Source organism: Bombus affinis, chromosome 1 (genome assembly GCF_024516045.1).
Source record: "Bombus affinis isolate iyBomAffi1 chromosome 1, iyBomAffi1.2, whole genome shotgun sequence".
NCBI lineage: Eukaryota > Metazoa > Arthropoda > Insecta > Hymenoptera > Apidae > Bombus > Bombus affinis.
Genome location: NC_066344.1, coordinates 19,716,768 through 19,728,525, shown reverse-complemented (window position 1 = coordinate 19,728,525; position 11,758 = coordinate 19,716,768). Strand labels below are relative to the sequence as shown.

The 11,758-nt window shown below is 29.5% G+C and overlaps 1 protein-coding gene across 2 annotated transcripts in view; it reads left to right on the top strand.

The window, feature by feature from the left end:
* The window catches only part of LOC126917799 (forkhead box protein O), a 339,440-nt gene that overhangs the window by 285,637 nt on the left and 42,045 nt on the right, over window positions 1-11,758 (top strand). The window lies entirely within an intron of this gene.

Genomic DNA, 11,758 nt, shown 5'->3' with positions numbered 1-11,758 from the left:
TACCATCTAATATATACATAAATTAATACTCATAGGTAAACTTGGTTGTATTCGGTTGAAAGTATTTTGTACAAAATAAATATTGGTCGAATGATGCAAATACAATGAGACAGTATGTTCCAACAGAGGTTCGATATTTTTCAATCTAAGATCGTTTTCTTCAAAGATGAAAATAAATGTTTTTATTGTAAATTTTTGGATGTTTCTCGTTAATTATATTACTTAATAGTTATAATAATATTATTATATTATATTATTTTATTATATTATATTTTTATATTTTATATTATTATATTTTATTATTATTATTATATTATATTATATTAATATATTACTTAATAGTTATAATAATATTACTTATTATATTATTTAATGGAAGTATTACTTAACCGAATTTAGCATTTTATTATTTGAAAAAGATTTATAATAAATAGCCTTACCAAATATGCAATAAAATTTAATATTAATTGTTAGACACGCTACGAATTTTTCAAAGAACGTAATACAATTCAATATTATTCATTTTATTCGAGCATATAAGGACAACAATGTATTCTAGAAATAATTAAACTTAAAGTTTCTTTATACTAAATCAATTCTCAAATTTTTCTCTCTAGGATTAAAATTATCGAGTCTGAGTGATCTTCGAAAATATGCAAATTTAAGAACGTTTTAATGAATATTTTAATATTTAGATACACAATAGTAGCTGAATTCACGGCAAAATTATAATACTATGACTTGATAAAAATTAGCTATTTGATCAAACTTATTATTCCTGCAGTAACAACTCGTCTTAATTTAATATTAAGAAATTGAGAAATTGAGAAAACAAAAGTTTCTTTCACCACTCTATTGGATAAAGGAATGCCTGAAAAGTGATAGAAACAATTATTGGTTTATATTTGCTAATAACTTGTGTAATGTGTATGGAAACTAAAATAATTTTATTCATAATTATTTATAAAAGGAAACTTTTCTTAGTAGTAAGATATAACTAAGTACTTTATAATGTTATATCCAAAATCGAATTATATCCAATTATATCGAATCATAAGTATAGATGACAGCAATATCTTTATCAGATATTTCTCCAAGACTGCTAACATAAATTTCATCTCTAAATCCTCCATAAATTTTCTTAATCAATTTCCGCTGCAACAGTTTCTTGCTATTTGTCAACAAGATGAAAGCATAATAAAAAAGCAACGATGATATCAGAAGAATTACCCGTGCAGAATAGAATGCAAGTTCATATGTATCGCAAGTTCCAAACTGTGGTGGATGCTTTCTTTCCGTATAAACGCCGTAGAAAGGGAAGTTCTGAATCGTCTTCTGTCCACTAGAATCTCGTATCTCCGCTCCGCAAAAATACTTCGCTGGCATGGCCAGTGTATAGTCGGTCCTTGCGTGTCCACTTGTCCGGTTAGCAGCCTTAAAACGCGGCTTTTTGCCAAGACCAGGAAGAGAATCCTTTCATGGCGATTCAACTGCGTTTAACGGCATCTCCGCTCTGAACAGCGATCCGCATTTAACAGCACGCAAGCTTGCGCGACGCGTTTTTGCGCTCCATCTCCTGTATACTGGAAAAACGAATACAGGAAAAGGCTAAGGCAAGATTAGTTTAATTGTGTATAATTAGTAACGGACGCTACCTTGTCGTTAGATTTATATACCAAACCACTTGTCACGAAACTGGATGATACGTACCATTATCTTTCGTTGGAATTATTGATCTTTTTAAATAATAAATAATGAAAAATTAATTTTTTGTGAATTTCAAAGTTGATAATGAAACCCGATGTCATTATAATAAAATATATTTTCGGAAAAATTAATAATAATTGGAAATAATACATTTTTAATAAAATCATCAATATAAATACATGATAAATTTTTCCTTAATAGTTTTCCTTATAATTTATGTTTAATGGTATATAAACAGGCTTTTTAATTAGTTATTCCAAAAGATTTCAGTTTAGTACTGCTGCTTTTGATTATTCTGCTTGAGTTTCAAAATTATGGTAAATTTACTTTAATAAAAGACATGAAAATACATTTTTTTTCGAAACCATACAATTTCATGAAATTTACAGGATTGTTAAAAATTGTCGCTCTTATTACTACAGTATCATGGGAAGATTAGTTAAGAAAAACCCGATGAAATACAGTGCAGATAGAAAGTGGAAGTGCTGACAGACCAAAGGGGACGAGAAATTCCAATGGGCCATCTGGCCCATCAATATGTCCGCGGACCTTTAGAAAAGTAGTTACTTGGAAAAGGCGTACGTGACCATCATTGGTCATGGACGGCTGTGGAACACGTACGTGTGGTGGGAGTACGAAAACTGTGATAAAGAGTTTTGGCGAAGAAAGGCAATTGAATTGCGAGAGAGTTGCGAGTTAGTCGTTAGTTGTTTGCGAGTGAGTTACGAGTTGTTAGTTGTCGAGTTGTTGTGAATTGTTAGTTGTGAGTTGTCACTCAGAAGTTGAGTAGTTGTACAGATTTAGATTTTTAGTTGTATTACAATACTAAGAAATAGCATACAATACTAAGAAATACTAAGAATACTTAAGAAATAACATAGTTTCCTGTTTCAATCATTGTAAATAAATCCATCTATCAAATAAATAAAGTCACTATATTACGTAATAAGATACTTTTAACTTATTACAGCATCACCTAATTCCGTAAATTTCTTTAAATTTCCTTAAATGAGAATTAAGTTAAACGATCATACATAATGTAAAAAAAATGTCATACAATAAAAAATCTGGTTTGTTATAGCTGAATGACCAAATAGTTATTTCTGTTGCTTTTAAACTCCAAATATTTATTATTTTAATTTTTTCCTTAATCAGGAAAGAGAAAAAAATGAAGAAATTGAAAGTTAATACATTTATGATCCTAGGACACTCTTGCCTAAAAATTAGTAATATTAGTGAATTGATAAATTACAAATTCAAATTTATAAGCTTCCTCATTCACAATTTTAGAATTTTACGTCAAATAGTCAGATAACTCTCAGTCCATATAAGGAACCCAATCCAAACTTAACTCTGCTGCGTCCTTGGGCCATCTTTAATCGCATATTTCTCTGTTTACAAAATTTTTTAAGTTTGAAGAAAATATAAAAGAATTATCGATATGTGCAATTTTTCATTTAAATTTTATATTCAAAATTTTCTCAAGCATTTTCCAACTTTTATTTATAAGAAACATTCCATAATTGTCAAAAAAGAACTGCGGGGAGGGGTGCCGTCAAATCAGCAGGGACGACGTATCGTTGAGGCGATTATGTAGGTACTAATACAAAAGTGAAACTTTTTTATTTTTGACCTTGATTTAAATTAAACCTTTACTAACGTATTTGTAAGATCTTTTTGATTAAAATGAGACCAACCACGAAATACTTTGAATTATATTTACTTATTGATATTTATTATCACTTATTTAATTATCATTTATTAAGTAAGCAAATATGCTTCAAATTATATCGTCTGTGGTCTCATTTTAATCAGAAAAATGTAACAAACACGTTGGAAAGATTTCACTTCTGATCATAAATCAAAAATAAAAAATTTTGATCTTTTTCTACGTTCAATACATCCAAGATCTTAATTTCGAAAAGTAGAAAATTTCCGTACATAACATATGTTATACAAAAACATTTTAAAATTTCATTAAAACTGTAATGAGACATGTATCATGGTTATAACGATAAATTTTCAAATCAATCTGAAAAAAATATATAGAAGATATAAGATATATATATATATATATACTACAAACATACGTATATTTAATAAAAGCGTATTATATAGCATAAATAACCATCTTAAACATATAAACAAGTATGAAAGATATGCTCTTATTAATTATCGATGTTTACTAATATAATAGATAATTGAATGTTTAAGTCTTTTTTTTACCCCTAGTTATACAATATATACTTATACTAAATATCTTGTAATTTCCATGTATGTATGTGTCTTACAGTAGTGCTAATAAAATTTCAAAATGTTTCATATAACATAAATGATGTATTCATAAAAGATTCTTAAAGTGTTCCAATATCTTCTTGAGCTATTATATTTCATATAAAATAACTTCAGCTATTACAATAGTAATTATCCTTATCTCGTCTATACCTATCCTCGATTACCTCTATTATTTTCGGATCTTAAAATTTCTTATTATTCTAACTACTTTTTCGATCCGTCTTCTTTCCCCTATTCTATTGAGGGACCTCGGACCCATATAAAGTATCAACGCACGTTCATCTTGACGGTCAGGTGTGAGTGTGGGGCGGAACTGTATCCGTGTGGTGCAAACCGAGAGCTGCTGGGTACACCGGTGGGCACTTGTTGCTCCTCTGGCAACCCCCCTGAGTGTTTACGCGTTAAATAAGTGTATATACCGCCGGTGTCGACGAGCAGCTCACTTCACCTCGGTGTTTTCGATGCGCGAGCCTGTACCTACATACATTCCACCCTCTCAATTTCCGTGAACGCCAACATACAAAGCCTTGTCGCGACCGGATGTTCCTGTTGCTCCTGCGGACTAGTAATGTATAATCATGGTGTAATGCTGGAAAGTACACATTTCGGTAGCATACAGAAAATATCACCTTCGTATAATTTGAGATGTAGTTTAGAGACGTGTTTAAATTATGTTATGTATCTTTTCATGATGGATTAACTTTTAAAAGAGACATTTTGGAATTTACGATTTACGCGTTAAAAGAATAATTTTAGGGATTATATCGTTCTTTTTGCATTTATTTATTTTTTTTTTTTTAATTTTTACTTTCTTTTATTTGCAAACAGAAACTTGTTGCTAAATGATTATGATATACATATGCATATGGAATATATGAAGACACAAATTAGTTATAGAAAATATGAGAAACTGATTAGGTCTTGTTATTTATACATATTGTATAATTTCTAAAGCTTTTTAACATAATAATATCTACCCAAAATATAAAGGAAAGTAATTTCTACGAATAACGCTGAAACATTACACATTACAACATGCAAATATAGTAAAATAAAAATAGTCAAATATAGTAAAATAAAAAATGAATAGATACTACACCTATTCATTTATGCTGGTACTGCATTCTCATTATGTGTCAGCTATATTAAACAATATACATATATCCATATGGGTTGTTACATGACAATATATTGAAGGATTTAGGAAATGGAATGTGGTTGCTTATAATCGAACAAGTTAAGGTAATATGTATATTGTTTAAGTAAAATAATATATGTAAATTCAAAGGTGGTAAAGTCCACTATATTTTATTTATTTCCCTTCTTGCATGTTTTCTATTTATTAGATTATGGTATTTACGCAGCTAAAAATGATTTAAATCTTTTCTTAATAAGTTTTGCGTCAAAAATATTCATGATTTAATGCTGCATATTTAGTGCTGCATATAGGTATTAATAATAAAATGTGAATGAATGTATAGTATACATCATGTATATGTCATATCATATCGTAGAAATAATAAAAATGGCAAATTCAAAATTTGCTAAATTAATTCTTAGGTAATAGATATAGAATATCTTGAGATACATGTATAATCATCAAACAATCATTCATCTCATTCTACATCTAGCGATAACTTATCATAATACCCATTTAGTACTAAACACTACTTAGTGTAATTTAATAGCAGTAATAAAAAGAATCATTATAAATATATGATTCATATTGTGTTAAAATAATGAAATAATGATAATTTAAAAGATTCAGCATAAGGTAGATATTCAATAAAAGTATATGTATCTATATACAGGGTGGCCCACAGATCACTTTCCCGTTTAACTTTGTATAACTTTTGTAATAATAATAATAATATTTGTTAATAATATTTTTTACTATAAAATACATGAAATGGAAATTTTTTTAATTCAGAAACGGACAATAATGCCGCATGAATGACCCATGTTTTCCGCTTCACAAGCGTGAGCTCTTTCCACTACGTTATACATCACAGCTGTTAATATTTCCGGCTTCAAAGCTTGAATTTCTTCCTCGATATTGTTCTTTATCTGCTGTATTGTTCGGAGCTTATTAATATACATTTGATCCTTCAAATATCTCCACAGCAAAAAATCAAGCGTAGACCGGGAAGACCAGTTGAAATTGGAAGCTCGTGAAATTAAGCGATTCAATCATTCAATTATTATTACTTGTTGCTCCGTTGTGAATTTATTCATTATAAATTTCCAAAAAGCAAATTTTAACAATTTGAAAACAACATTTTTAAATATATAATAGAAAAAAGACTATGGAATTTCTAAATAGGAAAGTGACTTATAGGTCACCTGTAGAAATATTTGTTTCATAGCGAAAATCGAATACGTGTACCTAATTTATTAAATAATAAACTGTTTAGAGCATTCATAACATAAATAAATAAAAGTATAATATAACTAACATAAAAGTATATATGATAAGTAAATATTTAATTATTTCAATCTTTTATAATAAGTTTTATGTGTTATTTTAAAGAATAATTTTAGAAACAGATGTCATTTATACATAATACATTTGATGCAGATTAAACAAAAAATTCGAGAATAATGAATTCAGTAAAGGTAATTTAAGCTACAATAAATCGTCACGAATGTCATAATCTTTAAAAGATTCTTTGACACATTGTAAATATTTCATGGATCACTTTTCTCTATAGCAATCGTCGTTAATAATCGTGTAAATACAACTGATGCGACGTAAATAAATATGAACGGAAGAATAAAACGAACGAATATGAATATTCATACGAACATGTAAATAATAAATTCGCCGACAAATAAAACGTCAGAGAAAGGAAGAGATAATATTGGCACGCTTGTACGCGATACAGGCGAACCGCGGAGAGTAAATGTTTCCTCGTGTGTCGTGAATGAAAGATATAAACAAACGATGTGGTAGAATACGTGGGGTGAAATGCGTGTCCCCTGTGCGTTTGTACGCACAATGAGCATAAATGAGCGGACAGACGTAATAAGTGGGAAAAGCGTTCTCGTACATAGGTTAGTAACGAGTCCACCGGGGGTTTGTGGAAAACGGATGAAAAGCATGTTCCGTGTCGCGTGTGTGCGCATAATCAACGTGACGAATACCCGCGTGAGTGTAAACCTTGCGAATGAATGTGTAGGTGGTTAAAGAATGAGAATATTATTGCATTTGTATGTGCTCGTGTGTGCATGGGGGCTAGAAATCAGAAAAATTACGAGATAGAAAGATAAAGTGAGTGCTTGAAAAAAATAAAAAGATAAAATGGGATATAATGGAGGATATAGTGAAAAGGTCACAGGTGAGAAAAATAATAGATGGTGCAGAGAAAGACGGATTTTTGTAGTATATCTATATCTTGGATATAGAAAAAGAGGTGAATATAAAGGAAGGTATAAACAATGGTAAGAGAAATAAAGAAGGATTGATACCATTTATTGCTTAAATAATAATATTTTAATATGACATATGTAATAGAAAATGGAATAACTTTTTAAGTTCAAAAACATAAGACTTCTAAAATTCAGTAATAAGTGTCAAAATCTAAGTCATACCTAATATTACAATGATCAACAGTCTTAAACTATTGAGTTTAGAAGAGTGGCAGGAATAGATATTTAATCTAAAATTAAACCAAAAGATAAGTTTAGTAATATGTGACTGATTAACAATATATTGAATCTTGAAATTGCTCTCTTGTAAAACATAATTTTTATTATGTAATTATTTAATTATACTTAAAGGAATCATAACGGATTTTTTCCTTGTGATCTTCATCTGGGCAATAGAAAAGGAAAGAAAGGAAAGGAAAAGTAATTGAGATCTGGATCATCTTACACAAGTAAACTAATATTACTAGTAAAAATTTTATAAATCAACTGATTACAAGTTACTAGTATTAAAAAATAATTTTATAAAACACATAAAGCTTTAGTAATAAAGCGAGTAAAATTTGATGAGCAAATTTTACGTATTACAAGATACCTAATTATTTTCTTGAATAAAAAATGATAAGATCAAAAAATGGAAATCACTATTCTATAACCTGTAATTTGCCCATTTACGTATTAATTACTAAATATATATATATATATATATATATATATATATATATATATACTCGTATGTATAAGAGAACCCATCAGATAAAAAATGTAAAAGATAAAAAATTAGAAAAATATAAAGAAAAGGATACTTTTCAAAAGTCCGAGAGATCTATATAACAGATGTAAAAGGTTTTAGAAATAAATATAAGACGTATATATGTACATATATATTTACATAGCTATAGAATTCAAACGCAATTGGAAGGAAACGAAATGAGAAAGAGAACATGAGGAAATAATATAAGAAAAGAAAACTTGGATTATACAAACAAACCAAGTGAAAAGAAACAGTCACAGTAAAAGTAAGAGAATCATCTAAGAGAGTAGGGATAGAGAATAAAAGAAAAGGAGTATATAACCTGACGTTGTGATGAGGTATCGCGGAATGAATGGAAACGCAACAAGCTATACACTGAATGTGCCAAATTGAGGAGGGTCATTTGTTTGATGCGACTGTCGCGGTGGTAACCCCTGACAGTTTCCATCCCCGTCCTCCCCTTCTGTACGCGTGTATTGTGTATCTGCGTATGTATACATGCGTATTTTTTTTCGACGTCGTAATTTCACCGCTGACGACCGTGCTGCAGCCGGTTTCCGTGATTGGCACGCATCAATGACGGGAACCGTATCTTGCCATTCCTCACTCGACCGGGCCGCTAAAATGGTCCCCGGAACAGTCATCCCTGTGTAAAATCTCACGTTCGAGGACTTTGACGGGTCGTAGCAACAAAGGTTAATGGATGATCCTACCCGTAGTTCGGTCTCGATGGTTACAGATGGATTTACTGTTTCACCGGCGGGAGCGTTTTTATGTCCTCCGACATTTTCCCGTTTTTCGCTCTTTCTCCTTTCGTTTTCCTTTTTTTTTTTTTTTTTTTTTTTTTTTTGAGAATGTAACTCGTTCGATCGAATCTTTTTACAGGTTGTATAATAGTTTACGTCTATGAGTTGATGCAAATATATCTTAGTGTTTGACCTAGCATTTCCCTGTTGTAATTTACAGTGTTAAATGTAACGTTTCATTTCAGGTTATCTATCTCGAAATAGGTATATATGGTTGTGTTTAATACGAAAGAGATGGGATTGATTTTAAAATATCTAGAAGTGGGGAAAAAGTACACAATTCTAATTATTATTTTTAACAGTATTACATATATTGAATTTCGAAATATTATTCATGAAAAATATACAATTGAGAGGTCTTCTGTAAACGGAATTCCCAAGATAAAATAGCGAGTTGAATAAATTGTTTACAATAAGTTTTAATATTAAATATGTTTGATTTGATAATCGTAATGGCTTTGAAAAAGTTCTAATTGTATTTGCAAAACACATGAAAACTTCATAATAATCAAACTATTTAACTAGCAAATACACTCGGGACCTATATAAATATTTATTATAAATCCATATGCTCTTTTTCAAAAAGCACTTCTATTGTACGTCTACAATGCAAGACGAAAATATCTCTCTTTCTCTCTCTCTCTCTCTCTCTCTCTCTCTCTTCATTACTAATTTTAGAATAGTTCACTAAAATATTTTCATTTGCTATATTAAATTATTATTGCATAAAATTTTATGTAATTGGAAAGTTTCATTATGTAATTTCCCTACTTACGCACACATAATTTCATAAAAACAATTCCTCCTAACAAAAATTCTATTATACGTGTTCAAAATAAAATATTAATCTTAAAGGTAAAATATGTCTCTGGTAATTCTAGTACGATAATAAATTAAAAGCATGATATATATACATGTATAGATTGTATAAAGATATTATTAAAGCTATTCTTTAATTTCCTGAAATTATTATACGAGTAAAAAGTTACGGAGAATAGATTATCTTGATAATCGAAAGAAACGCTATATCGAAACATTAAACGATGACGACTGAAAAATAGGTCAGTCGTGTAATTATCTCTTAGCAAGACAGCGAGATAGAAATTTTGCCCTTTAATTACTGTCTCGTGGAAATTCAACCAAGCATACTAGGGTTTGTAATTTGTAACTATACGTAGACGTATTTAACGTATTTTAGAAGTTGATACTGTGCTCGACGATTTAACGAAGTTATATATTACAATAATCGTTAAAAATAATAGTTAAGATTTTTTTCAAATATTCATATTCTTCTTACAATCACAATTAATGTAATAACATTTCATTATTATATTTCACGAAAATTGCAGTATTTGATAATGTATATTTTTGTTTCGATAACATAGTAAAGCACTTAAAAAATTAGTATTCTTTAATCTTGTGATTTCAATTAGTATTTTATGCATATTTCAAACCCTTATTTCTAATAATCAAAATTGAAAAACAGAAAGAAAGTGTGATTCATACATATATTCGTACGTTAACAAAATCAAATCGTTAATGACGAAGTAATCTGTTAAAATAACAGGTACGCAAAAATTGTATACAAAACATGATAATTGACTTCGATTAGTAAATTAGTAGTTTAGTAAAGGAACGATAAATCGATTGAAGTGATGTGCTCGTACAAGACAACTATCTACAATACACAATAAAAATTAAAGAAAATCATTTGCAAGAATTCCAGAAGAATAGTAAATTAAATAATTTAATTAAATATATTAATTAAATTATTAATTAAATATATATTAATAGTAATTAATTATATATAACACGCATTATATATATTAATAGTAATTAATTAGTAATTAAATATATATTGAAACGTAAAGCTTATATATTAGGAGGTTTTGAAATAAATTCTGTAGGTAAGAAATTTAGTAAAGTGTGCAAAAATTTGGGTGTATTTCATGGAAACATCTATGAAATAAATAGGACCAAAGAACAACAAATTCAATGAAATATCTGATAATACAAATGACAAAATTAAGTGAAACAGAGTTCATGAAAAAAATATAAATAAAAATGACTTTAACTATTTATGAGATCCCTATAACAACATAGAATATACATATACGTACCTAGATTCCTTATAGCCGACGGTTTCAAATGATTTAATAATCATAAAGATTTTAATAAATCTCTAATATTTTCTTAGATTTATCTCATTTTCTATAAACAATCTTATGTAATACTTATGGACGGAGGTGTATGTATATGGAAAGAAAAAGATATTTGTTATTTTCAAGATTTTATATAAAGCACTGATATATATAAACAAGCATATAAATATGCTTGAGTAATCCTCATGAGAAAGTGTTAAATAGTGATTTTGGCTGCATACAACGATCTGCGAAGAGAATAAAATTAAAAAGAGATATAACAGTATTATAGAGGGTTAAAACGTTCAAGACGAACCGTAGCGTAGCGTAATTTTCGTCCGATCTTTATCACGTCGTATCAGGTGCAGCGAAACGTAAAAGAGAGCGAGTAGAGCGAACAGGAAGCTCAGGCAGCTAAAGAAATCTATCTCTTCTGTCCTTATCGATAGCTTGTCGGTGCGGGTGATCCGTTAGGCGAGCTTATCAATCGATCGCGACGATCACGCGACCAGGCGATCTTCGGGTGGTTAATTCCTCGAAACCGGTGCGTGAAAGCGCACTTCCTCATTCCGACGCGAATCGCATTCTGTTGCCTCGTCTCGTGTCTCTGCTACTCTCTCCCCAGGCAA